This window comes from Peromyscus californicus, unplaced genomic scaffold (genome assembly GCF_007827085.1).
Source record: "Peromyscus californicus insignis strain IS unplaced genomic scaffold, ASM782708v3 Scaffold_4__1_contigs__length_199733344, whole genome shotgun sequence".
In the NCBI taxonomy this organism is placed as follows: domain Eukaryota; kingdom Metazoa; phylum Chordata; class Mammalia; order Rodentia; family Cricetidae; genus Peromyscus; species Peromyscus californicus.
The window spans coordinates 27,054,582-27,074,895 of NW_026294562.1; positions in this window are offsets into that span (position 1 = coordinate 27,054,582).

Here is a 20,314-nt window from a genome sequence, read left to right on the forward strand (position 1 = left end):
CAATGCTTTTGTGCATCATGACCAATCCTGAGTGGGGTTTTTAATGATGCGGCTGCTTGATTCACTCAATGTCCTGTATGGTACCCCAAGAAACTCTGGGTCACCATTCTAGAACGGAGTAAATCATTACTTTGGTCTGTCCTTGGTGTCTTACCTGGGGGTGAATAGACATGTGTCCATGTCTCCCCAGGAAACTTTACAGAAGTACTAGAGCAGAGTTCAAAAATTCTGATTTCCAACCTCATTGTTCTTAGGAGCTGTAAAAGCTCGGAACCTGTCATGTTATCTCAAGGCACATACACGTCACTAAATGTAGAGTAAATAATAATAAAATAAATGATATACGTTTCCATTTGAACTATAGAACCACCGTGAGTGTGAAATGACTACTTCACATGGGCCCACTTGTATAGCATGCAACCAAGCTAGTTGAATATGAATACCTTTTGATGTGTCTTGGCTTCCAGTATTTAAAATCCACAGAATTACTTGGTTGGGTTTTTTGGTTTTGGTTTTGGTTGTCTTTCAGGCTCCTTACTATATGGTGTGCTAGTTTCACAGAATTTTTATCTCTTTTTCCTGAATTAATCAGCTGTTGTTGTGTGATATTTTGTTTGTGTTCTGACAAATAAAGCTTGCCTGGAGATCAGAGGGTGGAGTTAGCCACTAGTTAACTATAGAGGCCAGGCAGTGGTGGCACACACATTTAATCCCAGCACTTGGGAAGCTCACAGAGGAAGTAATGAGGCAGGGTGGAGACAGGAACTCTGCCCCTTCAGTCTGAGGATCTAGAGAGGTAAGAAGTCACTAGTGGCTGCTGCTCTGCTTTTCTGATCTTTCAGGTTATTACCCTGATATTTGACTCCTGGTTTTTATTGATAAAACTAATTAGGTTCATGCTCCAAGCACTTGCTCCCCTGTTTTCTTGTTGTCTTTATCAAATCTGAGTAGATGACAAGATTCTGTCTTTGATAACTCTATGTAGAGCTGGATTATATGAATAACTCTCATAAATCAACTCTTGGAGAAATAACAAACAAATGAACTAAAGTATTTAAAGAGTACCAAAAATGTTTTGGTCTCAATAAAATGATGGCTGTCTACCATGTATAAAGAAAAGTTGGATAGTTATTTGGGAAATTCCCCAGGTCATTACTTGTTGAACCTGTGGATTTTTAAAAATATCTGTATAGGAGCCAGAGAGATGACTCAGAAGGTAAAGCTGCTTGCTATGCAAGTCAGAAGACCCGAGTTTGATCCTTGGACTTTAAGCAAATGTGGAAAAAAATAACTGACTCCATAAGGACTTCCTCTAACCTACACACACACACACACACACACACACACACTAATACATACATATATGTATAGTCCATGACATATATTTGTGTATATCTGTGTATACACGTATATATGTATGTATCTGTGTAATGCAATCCTTGAAGTCCCAACAATGGCATGGCTGATTGTTCTAGGGAACTGCAAAATGTCTTCCTTTGTTTTTATATTTAGCCTGTGTTCTGGATTCAGAGCCCTCAGAGATGAAATATGCTCTGAACTTTCTCTAGAGAAAATTAAAGCTCCAATTTCCACTATGCAGGAGAAGCATGCTCTATAAAGCATGGGCACCTGGACAGCATTCAGTGATTTGTGGTCTGTTAACAGGTCACTCATTTACATAATTATTTTCCCTTTTATTTCTGGACAAGCCAAGGAAGAAAATAAAAGCAATTAATTATTTAATTTTCTAGAGTCATATAACTTAGTTGGACTTAGGAGATCCTAGCAGCTTTAAAATGCCACAGTCCTTGAATTAATGTGTTATAAATATGGATTCCTGAAATGTATAATTTGATGGCATTGATTATCCATGACTTTTATAAATATTTTTACTTTTCTGAATTGTATTATTATGTATTATTCAGATGTTATTTGTATTTACCTTCATCTGTTGACATAGAGCATAAAAACGAAGTTTTATGAGCATAAAATTGCTTTTAAATTGTTATACAAACAGTAGGCTATAATGTTCCCCTTAAAAGGGATAAAAATATTACATTTTTTAAAATCATCACATAGCCAAATTACAATGACTACATAGACCTGCCTTCATTGATGGAATCTAAAACAAATGATAAAAATAACATGCTTTCAAAAGTTGGCCATCCATTTCTAGATCTTAATCTTACACACAGCACACAGTTAATGGGAGTCTTGTTTGACTATTTCTCTCTATGAAGAAAAGCTTGAATTTTGTCATAATACCTGAAGTAGCCCCATATGACCTAAGACCTGCCCATTCTAATGTCATCACTTTAGATTTGATTTTCTTAGTCGTTCCTATGAGGATGTAACCTTGCAAGTTGATGACATAAGAAAATGACATAATCAAGTCAGATTGACAGTGCAGACTAGGCAGAAGGTCCTGGTGCAAAGAAATGTGAGTTTGAAGTACCCAGGAATCTGTGGCCACTTAACAGACCAACTTCTCTTGTGGTTTTTATGAGACATGAAAGGAAATACTCATGTTATCAGTGGTGAGTTCTCATGATTGCCTCTGATTCCGCATGGTTCGTAGAGTGAAAATGGCATTACTTATAGAAAAGCCACAGTGTTCCAAATTTAAAGAGTTCAGGATATACTTAAGCCATTCCTATTACATGACTATGAGCAAGTTACTTGCATTCTTTATTTCTAAAAAGATTAAATATGGAAAACATATGAAACTTTTAGCAATGAAATTACCAGCACTTTGGATCCAACAAATATACAAATTTAGTTGAGTTGAGTTCCCTTGTTTGGCAGCTTTTTGGATGGACTTTGCCATGGAAGTTTATTGCTTTGGAAGTTTAAAGATTATGCAGAATCAAGAATTGAATAGTGTATACACACACACACACACACACACACACACACACACACACACACACACACACTAATTAAAGAAGTCCTGATGATACTAAGTGCTTCTACATATAAAACTTCCTTAATGTTTGATGGAGATGATATAAGAAGTTGTAAAGGCATTGTTTGGTACAGCAATTTATTATTTATTTATCATTTTATTTATTTATTTTATTATTATTATTATTATTATTATTATTATTATTAAGAGATTTTCTATTCATTTTACATACCAACCACAGATTCCCCTCTCCTCCCTCCTCCCAACCCCAGCCTTACCCCCCAACCCACCCCCTATTCCCACCTCTTCCCAAGCAAGTTCTTCTATGGGGAGTCAGAAGAGCCTGGTACATTCAACTGAGGCAGGTCCAAGCCCCTCCTCCCTGCTCCAGGGCTGCACAAAGTGTCCCACTATAAGCACTAGGCTCCAAGAAGCTGGCTCATGCACCAGGGATAGGTCCTGATCCCACTGCCTGGGGGCCCCCTAAACAGTTCAAGCTAAACAACTGTCTTGCCTATCCAAAGGGCCTAGTCCAGTACCATGGGGGCTCTTCAGCTACTGGTCCACAGTTCATGTGTTTCCAATAGTTTAGCTGATTGTCTCTGGTACAGTAATTTATAACTTCTAATGTTAATTGAGCAATTACTCAAGTTTAGCCAAACAAACCCTGAACAAAAAGAATATTGTTGGAGGTATCACCTTACTTGGCTTCAAGTTATACTACAAAGTCACAGTAATAAAAATATGATACTGTTAGAATGAATAGAGAACCCAGTTTTCAGTCTACACAAGTAAAGCTGCCTAATTTTTGGCAAAGATGCATAGAACATTCACTGGAAAAAAAGACATCCTCAACAAATGGTCCTGAGAAACTGGGATATGAAGAAGCAGGAGAATGAAACTAGATCTTTATTTCCAGACCTTCACAAAACTGAACCCCAAATATATCAAAGACTTTAGAATGAGACATGATACCCCAAAATTGCTAGAGGAAAAATCAATGAGCATGTTTCAACGTGTGAGACTAGGTAAAGACTTTATGAATAGGACTTTGGTAATGAGAGAAGTAATGTCAACAATCAACAAATGAGATCTCATGAAACTAATTACCATTTGTTCCACAAAGTAAAGTATCAATCGATGAGGCAGCCACAGAAGAAACACTTAAAAAGAATTCAACATCTTTAGCCACTGGGGAAATATATATTAAAACTATGTTAAGATTCCATTTCACCCCATTCAAAATGGCCATCAAGTATAAAAATGACAACGAACAGTAGAGTTGATATGGGGAAAGGAGACTCTTTATCCATTGTTGATGGGAGTGTAAGTTGTGGCAACTTTGTAAAGCAATTTTTATGGTTTCTCAAAAAAATAAATATAAAACAAAACCTACAAATAGAACTCTCATACAACCCAGATACATCATATATTTGGCATAGAGATTTTTTTATATTCATGTTCATTGTTGCTTTATTTACAATGGAATCCACTTGCGCTTCCATCAACTGATGAACATATAATAAAAACAATGGAATTACATCAGCTGAAATAAATGAAAATTTGAAACTATACAACTAGAGAAAATATACTAACCCAGAGAGTCATATGCTGTATATCGTCTCTCATATATGGATGTAATGTTGAATCTTTAGTTGTATATGCTTAATTCAGAGTACATGTAAAAGCCAAAAAATTAAAAGAAACCATTGGGGGTGCTTTAAGAGAAGGGGAGTAACAGAATATGGGTGAAAAGCAACCGTACAGGGAATTCTAAGTGTGGGAAGCTTTAATCATGGAGGAGAGAAGAGAGATAAGGAGGTGAACAGGGGAGTTAGCCAGAATGAAGAGCATGTGAAAAATCCCTGTGGAAATCTGTTATATTGTAACTCAGTTAAAATATGCAATTAAAAAGAGTTAGGGGGAAGATACACTTCATAGATGTTTAGGGCTGCTCCTAGAAGCCATGGATTACTAAATAAAAATTCCAATGCCAGATGTGGGATACAACTATATGAGATGCTGGCCAGGAAGGCTCTAGAGGTCCCCAAACCAATACAGGTCCTTGTCACTCCACTTGGCTGTTCACCAAAGCTAAATGATAAGACACTACTGCTAAAGACAATACACACTTTGGTTAAAGGACATAAAAAAATCCAAAGTGGAACTAAGCAGGAAACTTGCTCCCTGTTGGCTAGACTTCATAGTGCTGGGAGACACTATGAAGCTCTTGGGGGAGCGGGGAGGCATCAATGGTCTTACCTTGCTGTGCACTCTATGAACTACAATACCAACCTGTCAGGCAAAATGAGTCCACATGTGTAATAGTGGCATGACTGTAAGTGGAACAGTCAACCACTTTTGTATTGGATTTGGGATCTGTTCCATATAAGGAAATCCATACTTATACCACAAACCTGGCCAAAAACATTTAACCGGGGAAGTCCTAAGTCCTAAGGGAGGGAACTTACTATGGCTGTCTAACTAAACTGGCATAACTTCAAGCTGTCTTTTTAAAAATCTATGTTTATATTCATAGACCTATTCTCAGCCTTAACAAAAATGACCTCTCTTTTCAGCGAATATCAGGGAATACAGAGACTTATACCTGCTCAAGATGTGAGAATAATAAGTAACAGTTGAATCTCAGCCCTTCTATGAATATCACAAGATATATTCATAGAAGGTTCTATAAGGATCAGGGAATATTGCACAAGATGAGACAGAAAGACTGCAAGACCTGAAAGATAAGATGTAGGGCTGTCAAATGACATCTTCTGGGCATGGAACAACCAACATCATCATGAATACATAGCAGCTTTGTTTTCCTGCATTGGGCCTTCACAAGACTGGCCCTGTTGACAATCTACCATGGATTGGGGAGAGACTTATAGGCTACTAACATCCCTAGCTGCAATCTTAGTTACTAATAGATTTCAGAAGGGGGAAGTTAACAGCTAATGTCTTTCAGTTGCTTTCCCACTCATAAACCCACCAGGTTTCAATGGGTGGTTCCAAACCAATAGTCACAAAGACAGCCCTGGCTACATTTAGTGAGTCAAAAAGAAAGATTAAAAAATGCATCATTGTGAGAAAGAAATTTGAAGGGAAGAGATGTGTTTACAACAAAAAGATTGGGATTGGTGCTCTTAAAAATGGATGCCAGAAAGCTCCTTCTCTCTTTCAACCATGTGAAGATACATGAATATGGCTATCAGAACCTGGAAAAGGTTTCTGATCAGTGCTGGTCCTACTGGTACCTTAATATTGAATATCTAGACCCTAGAACTATAATTAATAAATTTCTGTAGTTTATAAACCATCCTATCTATCCTCATTTTTATAGCAGTCTGAACCCCTGTATCATCAAAGAATTGACTGTTGACAGGGTCAGTATTTGAAGGCCCAGTACAGTACAGCCACACTGAATTCATAATTAGAATGGTCATGTCATGCTCAAGAGATGTATGGTTTTGAGTGTTGCACTACACATTTAAACACACAAAAAGCAATACTTTGTGTGTTGTGTGACCTTAACATATAGACACATGTTCAATTAATATGTAAGCATAATATTCATGTCATATGATTTGGGTAATTTATGTAAATTAATATCTAGAAAATTAATTATCAGTAGTTACATCTTACCAATACAAATACTGAATAAGTTTAAACTTTATAATAGGATAATGATTTCTCCACACCCATGATATTCAAACATTCATTAAGGTATTCATGCCTACATGGCATTTTCCAATGATAACAATTATATGTCCAGTAGGTATCAATGATTGGTTATTAAATCTTCATGTGAATAGAACCATAGACATTTGTTTTAAGTCAAATTCAGTGAGACTCTTTTCCTCTCACAATGCCAAAATAAATGTAGGGTATGTGTAAATGTTAAATACCACTATAATGTCTCATTAAGAATAATGTTACAAATTTTTATAATAAAATGAAACATCATCATCCCTGATGTTTTCTTCTAATATTTGTGAGACTATTCTATTTTGTATGTTTAGCAGAAATAACTTCAAAATTTAAAAATGATATTTCTATCTTCATCATCTCAGACATTTTATAGTTAAATCTATAGCTACTTCTTAATTCTTTTAAAAAGTATTAAATTTACTATTGTGTTGGTCAGTTTTTCATCGCTATGACAGAAACCTTAAAAAAAACTATTTAAATGAAGACATTTTTATTTTGGCTTATGGTATGAAAGGTTCTGTCTAAGGTAGATAGAGTCATTGCTTGAACCTGAAGTAGGACAGGATATCACAGTGGCAACGCCATGTAGCAGGAGATGTTCCCCACCTTATGGCAGCCAAGAAAGACACATAAACATACAGAGGTCCCAGGACAGGTTATGGCTCTCATAAATACGACACCAATTTAGCACAGTTTGCCAAGCATATTGTAGAAGGGGTGGAGTGGAGGGGGTGGAGGGGGTGAATGCACATTTGATTCCTTATTACACTGTTCCCAAGTGTGAAGAGCAAGTTGTTTGTTTTTTTTCTGATAGCATTTCAATGACAAAAAGTCACATGCCTGTGTCTAGATATCAACGGACAGGGAGGATATGAGTGTTATTGGTGAAATATGGCTATCAGTTTCTTCCTAACAAATATGTCACACTGTGAAAGGCAGATACCTATCTATCCCCCACTCCATCTTCAGTAAAGGAGGTAAGATAACAATTCTCATCCTGAAGTTGAGATCCTACTAAAACATACATGGAAAAATAACTATACTTGCAAAGATGTTTTATTAAAATAAAGATACATCCTAGATTATTGTGGTAGTTTGAATGAGAACTGTCCCCCATAGGCTCATGGATTTGAACACTTGGTTCCCGAGTTGATGGTACTGTTTGGGAAGGTTATGAAACCTTTAGGAGGTATAATCTCGCTGGAGGAAGGCCATCACTGGAGTGGGCTTTCAGGACTTGTAGCTTTGTTCCCTCTCTGTTGTTTTTATCTGCTTTGTATGTGTTAATGAAAAATGTGATCATCCAGCTTCCTGCTTCTGCTTGCCATGCCATGACTTCACCATGATGGACTCTAACCCTCCGGAACCATAGCAAAATAAACTCTTCTCTAAGTTGCTTTTGCTCACAGTGTTTTCTCACAGTAACAGAAAAGTAAATAATATATTTATAACACAAAATGTGTGTGCACTTTTAAATTAAAACATAAATTTCAAGGAAATAGCATTTTTCTTTCATTATCATTGTCCAGAAAGAGAGAGAGATACATACACACAGACAGAATTATCACTATCCTATATTAAGTGGAAAAGTTTGAATACAATTTTAAAAAAAAGACTTACATCTTAGTACTCTTTTCCTCCTTTCAAGTATTTGTTCTGTCTTTGATAATGAAGTTTGTGACAAATTTAGAGAGGAAACTTTCTCTTCTTTTCACATTTCCCCTATTGAACAAGTAATTCTGCTGTTGGAGTCCAGTATAGAAGATCAACTTCTTATTTGTATCAGATGCATTACTAGAAGACACAAGGACACAGCATTCATAGAGCTCCAATTTATAATAAAGATTGTTTTCTTCTCCCTAAAAGCATGTAAATGTCATAGACGAAGGAATAATCTGAAAATACAAAATTTTAGGGTCTTGCATATAAATTATATATAGTTCTAGACTGATTTATAGTCTAGAGACAGAAAGTTAATGGTGGGATAAATTCAATATAAAAGACTTGGAAAGGTGAGGATACCAACCCAGGAAAATAGTCCCTATGCAGGAGTGAGGGGAAAATGTCCATGGCAGAGGCCCCACAGAGGGAAGGTAGGAATTGAGGAGCCTTTCTTTTCAGCTGCAGATAACTGTGGTATTGTAGCCTCTAACTTCCAAAGTAAATGTTGAACTTCTGTCTCATAAAATATTTGCTGTGAAACTTGGAATGGATAATGCTCTTCTTGAAACCAAATTCAAAAAAAAAAGAAAAGAAAAGAAAAAGAAAAATATTCCTCAAAGTTTTCTGACTTGTCATCTATATCACAGCAGAAAAGCTTTGCTATAATCTGCAGGACAAAGAAGCAACCATGTAGTGTGAGGTAAGTCCTACTTGACTATGAACCCTTGAGATGCACTCTGTGTCCAGAGACTGGAAAACTTGAACATCAGTTCTCCTCCCTTATTCTAGCTCTACTAACATTACAGTAAACCATATAACAAGGCCAGATAGGTTGTAGGGAGAGAAAGAATCTGACCAAAGGGTGCTTAAGTCCCACTTCCTGAGAGGAAACAGACTCTGCAGAAATAGTTGCAGCAGAATTACAATGGTGTGGGTATTTGGCCAGATAAAGGATTACAGAGAAGGTAGCACAAACTTCTGTGACTGCATAAGAGATAGCCAAGTAGCTGTTGGTCATGTAGCAATAATGGCACCAAGGGAAGAGTACTGGAGTAGTGCAGAGCGAGGGCTTTGTGCCCATGTGCCAGGATGACTCCTATCGGCAGGAGATGGATGAATCTCCCAGGAAGACAGCCTATGTCAAAGAATAGAATACATTTTCATCACCCACCTAGTCACACTGAAGGATAGGCCATCTCAGTCAAAGATCAGTGAGAACTAGAGCAACATGTAATCATATGCATTCAACAGCTATCTCTAGCTTCCAAAAATTCACTGTTTTTGTATTCAGAACAAACACTTGATAAGCAAGCCTACTAAGAACATTGAATGTAAAAGAGAATGAGACATTTAATTCTAGCATATATCAGGATAAACTGAAGGATCAAGGTTAGAACTTCCAGGCTCTATGGAAGAAAATTTTCTAATTGAGGTATCTACAATTTACACAAATTTGCAAAAGTTTGGCTACATAATATCTGTAAAACTTGCATCTAGCAGAACACTTAGTATGCATGGACTATATTTGTTGATTAAAGGATTACAAAAATAACAGTGTATTATCTTGAAACAAAAACTGATACTGTACATAATACCTGTATTCAAAAGTAATTTTATAGCTACAAATGTACATGAGAAATATATATTTAAACCAAAATGGGAATACAAGACATTGTATAACTGAAAGTTTTTTACAAAGGCCAAGTAACAACTTTAACTTTGAAATATAAATTTAAATTGATTATCTAGAAAATAAACCCCCAAATTCATGAACTTCCCACTATCTTGAAATGGCTATAATATTTTTTCTTTTATTTTTTGCTCTGGATTTTCAAGACTACTTGATTTTGTTATTGAGGGTTAATAAGCCTTTAGATGATTCTGATTTTCTGAACAGACTATAAACAGTAACTTTAAAAATTTTTATGTGTAACCAAGGGACAAACTTGCTACTTTTGGAATGTTTTTGGCCCCTTACTGGTCATGTCTTGGTTCTCATTGTGATCATGTATGGGATGATATAGCATTTATCAAGTGGGACCTACTGTGAGGTCCTTAGGTCATTGGTGATGCTGTCCTTGGATGGAAACAATGGTCCCATAAAAAAGAAGTTCCCATGATCTTGTTACAAAAGCCTGAGCTTTTCCCTTTGGTTAGAGAATTCATTCCTCATGTGAATATTCTTTTCTTCATGATGTAACACAACTAAGGGCACCCTCAGCAAAGCTGGTTGATGCCAATGCAGTGTCCCTTGAGCCTCCAAAACTTTCAGCTAAATACTCCTTTTATTCTAAAGTAGTTTGGCCCGAGTATTTCATTTTAGCTACAACATTCTGAGTATACAAGAAGATCAGGCAAATGGAAGAGAGACAAGAACTTCTGTATTTACTGCATTAATGCAATCACCTGGCTACTCTAATTACTTTACAAAGAGTGAATGAATTTTATTCAGTAACAACTGGAAGATTTTAAGACATAAACCAGAAGCATACAATAGTATTTTAACAAAGATAAAATAAAAACTAACAAAATAATCTACAGCGTAAAATATACAGTAGAAAAGCTAATATTACAAACATTACACAGACACACTAGTGACTGAAGTTATTTCAAAATAAGAGCAATTTGAATAAACTAAAGGGAATCATAGTTTTAGCCTTTCGTCTTGACGCATGAATCTATAAGACAGAGTTAAATAAAATGAAGCTCACAAACAGAACATTATCCTTAAGCTGCTTGCTGGTTTGGATTTTGTGTTTGTTTTTCTAAATGTCATTTTCTCCAGGCACTGAATAGGATGTCCATTCCAATAACCAAATAGTTCCTGTGCTGACAGTATAAGGCAGGATGCTGAGTTACCACATCCATAAAACTGCACTAGTTCTTCATTTTACAGGGATTTAATTTTACTTAACTGGATTATCATCGATCCTCTTGCTCTAGCAGTCTACTTTATTATGACTCAAATATCACAGCAGGCTTTTTCTTAGTAGAAAATCATTTTGTTTTACATATCCAACTTTATCTGCTTTTCAGAAGGATAATTTTGTTTCTTCCATGTATGGGGTGATCTACAAGGTCATAAACTGTTGACAGTCTGCTATCAAATGATTCAAACCAGACTAGTAATGGGGTCAGCTTGCTGATACTGAAACACCAGTTGACTGATAGTTTTCCTCAGTAGACTTCCAAATGATCAATGGATGTTCTATACTGCTGAAAAAAAATCGATAAAAGTAACTTATCTGCTTACAGTGCTGCGAGTTAATAAGGGCTGCTCAGAAGGTTGAAGAGCACAGCTCTGTACTCAAAATCTCCCATGTCCTACTGCAAAGACTTGAGGCAATCATCCAGGATGCCAAAAGCAACTGTGCAGCTGAACTCCCACTGACCAATAGGCCTACATAAGACTTGTTGCCAACGCTGCCTCTGTGCTCTCTTGATGCCACCTTGTCTTGTATCTCCTGGATTTGTAACCCACATGGTAATAATGTGGCCAAAATGATAAAGATGCAGCATACAACAATGCAATTAAGGAGTCAAAGGCATAGGTGTATTTTCAACACTATCAATGAGAATATTTGACAGAAAGTCTCTTACCTTAAATGTAAGAATAAGGAACTTCAAGAATCATATGATTTGCTTGGAGAACAAAACCTAACTCCCCTCAAATATGCCCTTTTTATTAAATATTCCCAGCTATGAATCACTCAATACACTTTCACCAAGACATTCTCTTCCTGAGTTGTTTCTATGCTTTTGTAATCTAATTAGTCAACACAGATTTATTCAGAATCTACTTATATCATCCATGCTATAGGTCTCATAGGCATCAACAATAAACAAAAAATGTGGTCTCTTTTACACACTTTTAAAATGTGTAATATACTTGGGAGAATTGTTTAAGGCCACCTCAAGAAAATAGGTGATTAGGTATCCACAGTCAGTTTATTATAAATATGCTTCAAAGGGTTTTATAAAATAAATAATAATAATTAACTGTGATATTTTTGAGTTTTTAAAAACATCTCAAGGGGACTAGAGAGATGGCTCAGCATTTAAGAGCACTTGTTTCTCTTGTAGACCTGAGTTTGATTCCTAACACCCACATAATGGCTTATAATTGTCTACAATTCCAGTTCCAGGAGATCTGGTGTCCTCTTTGGGCTTCTTTGAGCAATAGGCCCACAATGTGGTACTTATATAAATGCAAGCCAAACATCCACACATAAAATAAAATAAATTAAATCTTCAAAAACATTTTAAAAATAGGCAGAACTTAAATTTAGCCACTAAAATGGTTATAGGTTTCTCCTTCTTGGGCCAGTAAGATGGCTCACTAGGTCAAGGCGCTTGTCAGCTACAATGTACATTGTATTAGTGGATTTTTATGTGTTGTTTAAGCTTGTTCAATGGCAAAGTTGGAGACAAGGAGACCCTCTGTGTCATCTCCAAAGCTCCCTCTCCTGGGGTAGACTGGTCCTTAACTTTATAATAAGGAAAACAAGAAAATAAGGGTTTTTAAAACATTACACTCTTGAGGACAGCTAGAAGGTAAAGCTTCTAGGTCACTATTGTTAATCCCATACTGTAAAAATATCCACAGTGGGAATGGAAAACCATATTGTTAAGGCATGGTTAACTCATCTATAAAGAGAAAGTTCAACTCCAGGTGACTTCTTCAACATCTCTAGTCAATTTCTGCTGGATATTGTGAGCATAGACACTGAATTTGGTGGTGGTATATATCTACTACTATGTGTTCTTTTTCTGGAAGCCTCATGGAAGAATGCATTCTGCTTCACTTGGAGCTCTGATAGGTGGGGACTCCAGATGATTATCTCAATGAGTGTGGCAGGCTATTTCTACTGGATGTTTCTAAGCTCCCAATTTGATAATGTTATCTTTCATTCACTCTTGCCAGTTGACCTACTCCCATTGTCACTGCTACAGGTTGGGAGCATTCAGTGGAAGTCAGGGAAGCAGGAGACTAAAGCAGCTGGTTATATTGCATCTACAATCAGGAAGCATCAAACAATGAACGCATGCTGTTGCTCAGCTTGCTTTCTCCACATACAGTCCAGGATCTCAGCCAGAGAATAGTGCCACTCACACTGGGCAGGTATTTCCACTTCATTTAACACAATCAACATAATCTCCACAGACATGCCCAGAAGCTTTATCTCCAAGGCAATTCTAGAGTCTGCCAATCTGAAAACACTAACCACTGGGGATCTTCTTACATTGTAAATCTCAGCATGATCTCACGGCTCCCTTCATATCTTTTAGCTTCATCACTAGTGATAACAATGTATTCTATTAAAATTCAGAAACCTAAAGTATATTACTGACATATAGAGGTTAATAGATGGCACATAAAGTATCATCATGAGGTAGAGTTGATAGAACTTGGCTATTTGTATATAGGAGTTGAAGGTAAGAAATAATAAAACATGATTCCCATATCTTCATCAGAAATCATTTTCATTGTGAGGAAAAAAAATGAAAACTCTGTATTGGATTTTCACCCCAAAAGATAGTAGTCTTGGGTAAGACTATAAATTACTAAGAACTATGGTAAATGTCTGGGTTTTCAAGATTAGCAAAGAAAATGAAAGGAGTGAGGCTGGATGAAAGTGGGACAAGATGAAAAGGACAATATAAAGAAACTTGGCAGGGCAGAAAATATTTGTCTCTAGACTGGATTTTCCAAGTCATGACCAACAGGTTAATCAGCAAGTATACTGATTCTGTTAATAACATTTAACTAGGAAAAATAACAGTCATTTTACTTTGAAGAATGCATTATTCTTTGAACTAAACAACAGAGTTGCATAGCTGTGAAGTTACCATCTATCCCTCAAAGCCTGAGTTATGTCCTCTGATGTCCTAGTCTCATGCATGTCAGCCCCCATACCCCTCCCAATAATTCTACTCACAGCTGAACTTCCCTGGCTTTAAAAACATGCCAGTTGCAATGAAACTTGCTTTATAAATAAAATTATTCTCATCACTGCAGCTTACCATCTGGATTCTAGCAAAAGTTACTTGTTAACCCATTTTTGCTTAGTCCCAAAGCACAGATTACTAGAATGATGTGTTAAAACGTGAATTAGGATACTTCAGTGTTCAACACTCCCCATTAACTCCAAGCACTTTTAAGATGAAACTGTAATGATTTTCCATGATGCTGAGGTCACATTGACATCTTTAATCCTATGTTCTTCATCTGTAGACATCTTTGACCCTGTGTTCTCTGTCTGTAGACATCTTTGACCCTGTGTTCTCTGTCTGTAGATATCTTTGACCCTGTGTTCTCTGTCTGTAGACATCTTTGACCCTGTGTTCTCTGTCTGTAGACATCTTTGACCCTGTGTTCTTCATCTGTAGACATCTTTGACCCTGGGTTCTCTGTCTGTAGACATCCTTGACCCTGTGTTCTCTGTCTGTAGACAACTTTGACCCTGTGTTCTTCATCTGTAGACATCTTTGACCCTGGGTTCTCTGTCTGTAGACATCTTTGACCCTGTGTTCTTCATCTGTAGACATCTTTGACCCTGTGTTCTTCATCTGTAGACATCTTTGATCCTGTGTTCTCTGTCTGTAGATATCTTTGACCCTGTGTTCTTCATCTGTAGACATCTTTGACCCTATGTTCTTCATCTGTAGACATCCTTGACCCTGTGTTCTCTGTCTGTAGACATCTTTGATCCTGTGTTTTATGACTTGCTGCCTGTAACAGGTCAAACAGTTTGCTGCCTAGAGCTTATGTCACTATTGTCTACTGCTTAAAAGGAAAAAATCATTCTGATCCTCACAGCTGGCTATTCCCTGATATTTTTTATCACAGCACAGATGTAACCCATTCAGGAAAGACACCCCCAGTTTTAGCACTGCACTCAGTAATAATCCTACCACTTAAGCACTGTCCTCTCTACGCAGTCCATATTCACTCACCTCTTTTTTTTTTTTTTTGGTTTTTTGAGACAGGGTTTCTCTATGTAGTTTTGTGCCTTTCCTGGAACTCACTCTGTAGCCCAGGCTGGCCTCGAACTCATAGAGATCTGCCTGCCCCTGCCTCCTAAGTGCTGGGATTAAAGGCGTGCGCCTCCACTGCCTGGCTCACTCACCTCTTTTATATTCCTCCTAGCCCTCATAGCCATCTGAAATTATCATCTTTCTTTAGTCACTATTTTCCACATGCTAGTGCATTCTTTTCCTCATCAAGGACTTTGTTTCTTGAGTTCATTGTTGCATTTTCAATGTCTAGGATGATTCCTGGAAGTTCAACTTAGCTTTATGGGTTTATTGACAGAAAAAATAATGAAATGTACAAGTACTAATTTATTTCTATTTTTTCTCAACCATACTTCAAACACTAAGAAGCCAAACAACATGCATTTTTGTATGTATAACGTGCAATATAGTACCCAAATTCAATTAATGTATTTAATAATTGTTTGTTGAACAAATAATCACCTCCTAAGGAAATTATTAGGAGACTACTTAAAAACCATGAACATGCATGCAATCATAAAGAACTGGAGCTTTAACCTAGAAATTTACAAACTATAATTAAACATTACATCATTCTTATAAAATAATAGATATTACTAGTATTGAGCTTTGCAAATTTTGAAAGAAATCAGTTTATAATGGTGGTGGCAATTTACCTTATTGGTCAATTATTTTGCTTTTCAACTATAACCAGCATCTGTTGATGCCTCTGTTTTGTTTGTACTAGTATTTGTACTTGGCCATGGGTAAAACCTACAACCCAGCCACCCACAAACGTAAATCTGTTTCAGACACAGTTGTCAGCTTAGATGTCAGACAGCATTACAATGAAGTGAAATTTTACAATTGACAGTCAATTTACCTCCAGGTTCTTTCTTAAAGACACTAATCTATATGCTTTTGTTAGTTCAGTCTTTGATCACAATGAATAAAGAGTAGAAATCTGAGTGTCATGGCCATTTTCTTTCTAAGCTAATTTATAACCTTAAAGAAGAAAAAGAAATCAGTCTTCACAAGTGCAAAGTTATTCAAAAATCAGCCATTGAAAATCCAAGTTGTTATTAGGATAGATGCTATGGATGAAGGTCAGGTTTGAGGGATATTTGTTATGTAGACTTCAAGCCCAAATCTGAAAACAGGGGTAGAAGGACAAATTGCCTCTAAGTCTACAAGAAAATGAACCTTGGGGAAACCCTGTCTTAGAGCTGGCCCCATGCAAATGTCCAGATATAATGCAGTTATGTAGTAGTATTTCATGTTAGAGGGTCAGTAAATGTGTCATTGGGGCGGCAGCTCTCAGGCCCTGGCCTGGCAGGGAACAGTCTCTTCGCAGGTCATGATATTCTAGCATCTGCTCTTCCATTTGCAAATCCACAAAATCAAAATTGTCAGTGTGTCTGCATTTGATTAATCCCTGGGAATTTAAAAGAGGCTGATAGACAAAAACAGAGTGCCGAATTTGCAATTTACACTAAGAAATGTAACTGCCATGCAGTTCAGACTGTTTATGTCAGCAAGAGAATACAGCCTCCTAATGACATGAGGTAAATCACAAGCACAACTTCACTGGGTGAGCAGGGAGTTAGAACAAGAGGAAGAAGCTGGCAGACCTCAGTAACCAGTGTCATTGAGGCCTGACATATCCACCGACCAACTGATTTTTCTTGCCAAGAAATCGAGACATTTGGTTTTGCTGGCCATTGTTGGAAATGCACTGGCAGTTCTCACTTTCTTTCCTTTTCCTAGATCCCTGATCACACATTCTCTCTTCATGTATATCAATGTCATTAAAGGGAGTACATGTTTGTTTATTAAATGAGGCTTCACTAAAAAGTATTAATGAGCTGATATTTATCGAGAGGTAATAAGGACTAGATGAATGCTAACAGTCATTTCTATATTTGGAAAAGATACTGTTGTTACAAAATGATTGGTATATTAGTAAACAATTTGAACATAATGCAAATTTAATTTGCTTATGTGCATTTTTTCTGAGAAATACTAGACAGACAGAAAACTTTTTTTTTCTTTTTTTATTTTATAATTAATTTAATTTTACATATCAGGCACAGATTCCCCTGTCCTCCCTCCTCCCATCCCCCCACCCTCCCCCCACTCCACCTTCCAATCCTACCTCCTCCAAGGCCAGGACTCCCCTGGGGATTCAGCTCAGCCTGGTAGATTCAGCTAAGGCAGGTCCAGTCCCCTCCTCCCTTCACCTAGGCTGAGCAAATTGTCCCAGCATAGGCCCTAGGTTCCAAAAAGCTAGCTCATGCAGTAAGGACAGGTCCTGGTCCTACTGCCTGGGGGCCTCCTAAATAGTTCAAGCTAATCGACTATCTCACTTATCCAGAGGGCCTGATCCAGTTCCATGGGGGCTCCTCAGTTATTGGTTCATAGTTCATGTGTTTCCACTAGTTTGGCTATTTGTCCCTGTGCTTTATCCAATCATGGTCTCAATATCTCTTGCTCATATAATCCCTCCTCTCTCTCGCCAATTGGACTCCTAGAGCTCCACTTGGGGCTTGGCCATGGATCTCTGCATCTGCTTCCATCAGTCACTGGATGAGAGTTCTATCACGACAGTTAGGGTGTTTGGCCATCCGATCACCAGAGTAGGTCACTTCTGGCTTTCTCGCAACCATAGGCAGTAGTCTATTATGGAGGTATCTTTGTGGATTTCTGGGGACCTCTCTAGCACTTTGCGTCTTCTTATTCCCATGGGGTCTTCATCTGTCATGGTTTCTGTTTCCTTGTTCTCCCTCTCTGTTCTTGATCTAGCTGGGGTCTTCCGCTCTCCTAAGCTCTCTTTCCCCCACCCTTGTCCTTCATTGCCCCCCCTCTTGTCCAGTTTGCTCATGCAGATCTCATCCATTTCTCTGTCATTGGGTAAACCCTGTGTCTTTCTTAGGGTCCTCTTTACTAGGTAGCCTCCGTGGAGTTGTGAGTAGCAGTCTAGTTATCCTTTGCTTTACATCTGGTATTCACCCATGAGTGAGTACATACCATGTTTGTCTTTCTGAGTCTGGGTTACCTCACTCAGGATGATTTTTTTCTAGTTCCATCCATTTGCCTGCAAACCTCATGATGTCATTGTTTTTCTCTGCTGAGTAGTACTCCATTGTGTATATGTACCACATTTTATTTATCCATTCTTCAGTTGAAGGGCATCTAGGTTGTTTCCAGGTTCTGGCTATTACAGACAATGCTGCTATGAACATAGTTGAGCATGTGCCCTTGTGGAATGATGGAGCATTCCTTGGGTATATGCCCAAGAGTGGCATAGCTGGGTCTTGAGGGAGATGGATTCCCAATTTTCTAAGAAAGCGCCATATTATTGATTTCCAAAGTGGCTGTATATGTTTGCATTCCCACCAACAGTGTAGGAGTGTTCTCCTTGCTCCACATCCTCTCCAGCATAAGCTGTCTTCAGTGTTTTTGATCTTAGCCATAGAAATCTACTTTCAACTGAAACAAACTGTTTAGAAATACACAGAACACATCAATCATACATTTCAACTACTCACCCCATCTTCCTTAGTTCAGTGCACAATGGAAAAAAGAAAGCATCTTCAACAAATGGTGCTGGTATAACTGGATATCAACATGTAGAAGGCTGCAAATAGATCCATATCTATCACTGTGCACAAAACTTAAGTCCAAGTGGATCAAGGACCTCAACATAAATCCAGCTACTCTGAACCTGCTAGAAGAGAAAGTAGGAAGTAGTCTTGAACGCATTGGCATAGGAGACCACTTCCTTAATAGAACACCAGTAGCACAGACACTGAGAGAAACAATCAATCAATGGGACCTCTTGAAACTGAGAAGCTTTTGTAGAGCAAAGGAAACGGTCAACAAGGCAAAGCGACAGCCTACAGAATGGGAAAAGATCTTCACCAACCCCACATCTGACAGAGGACTGATATCCAGAATATATAAGGAACTCAAGAAATTAGACATCAAAATGCCCAACAGTTCAATTAAGAAATGGGCTATAGAGTGCTGTGGGATGGTCTGTATGTCAAATGTGTTGCTGATTGGTCAATAAATAAATCACTGATTGGTCAGTGGCCAGGCAGGAAAACTCAAGCTATAAATGGCGTCCAATGTGGTGGCAAAAGTTTCTACCTAAAAACTGAGAAAAGAGTCTAAAACGGAGCTAAAAACAGTTCCTAATTGTCTCTCTCAAATGAGCGGTAGCTGCTGGTTTGAGCTACTGGTGGGTTCCTAGCGTGTGCACTCAACCTGCCGCCATATGGCGGGAATGAGGCCTCTGCAAGTGGCACATTAAGCTGCATTGTGGATTTAGCCTTTGCTAGTACAAAACAAAAAAAGAGGTTTCTGGGCTACACACTGCTTGGATAAAAGCATAGACCCACAGATAGCTCCCAGAGCTGGTGGTAAAGTACCACGCCATGTTGGGAAGCTGAGGTGGGCGGAGCCAGCAGCCACAGCTGCTGCAGCTTAAAGCAATAGATTCACAATAAGACAGATTCAGATGTAATAGTTTAAAATGTATGTAAAATATACGTAGGCTTGAAAGAGACAAAAAAAGGTGATATATACAGTATAGAAACAAATACATAGTTTTAAAAAATAAAGTCTTTAAAGAGACAGTAAAATTAATATAAAAAATAAGCCACGTAAAGATGAATATTACACAGAGAATCTGGATTGTGTTGTCTTTGGGATTTTTTTTTTTTTTTTTTTTTTTTTTTTTGGTTTTTCGAGACAGGGTTTCTCTGTGTAGCTTTGCGCCTTTCCTGGAACTCGCTTTGGAGACCAGGCTGGCCTCGAACTCACAGAGATCCGCCTGGCTCTGCCTCCCGAGTGCTAGGATTAAAGGCGTGCGCCACCACCGCCCGGCTGTTTTTGGGATTTTTAACTGCAGAAAAACATTTGATTGTAAAAGCTGTTGAGTTATGCCAAAATGTATATTTTAAAGGTACCTTGACTTCAAAATTTGGATATAAGGATATGTTGCTTTGGAAAGGAGATTCTGCTTTTGTTCCC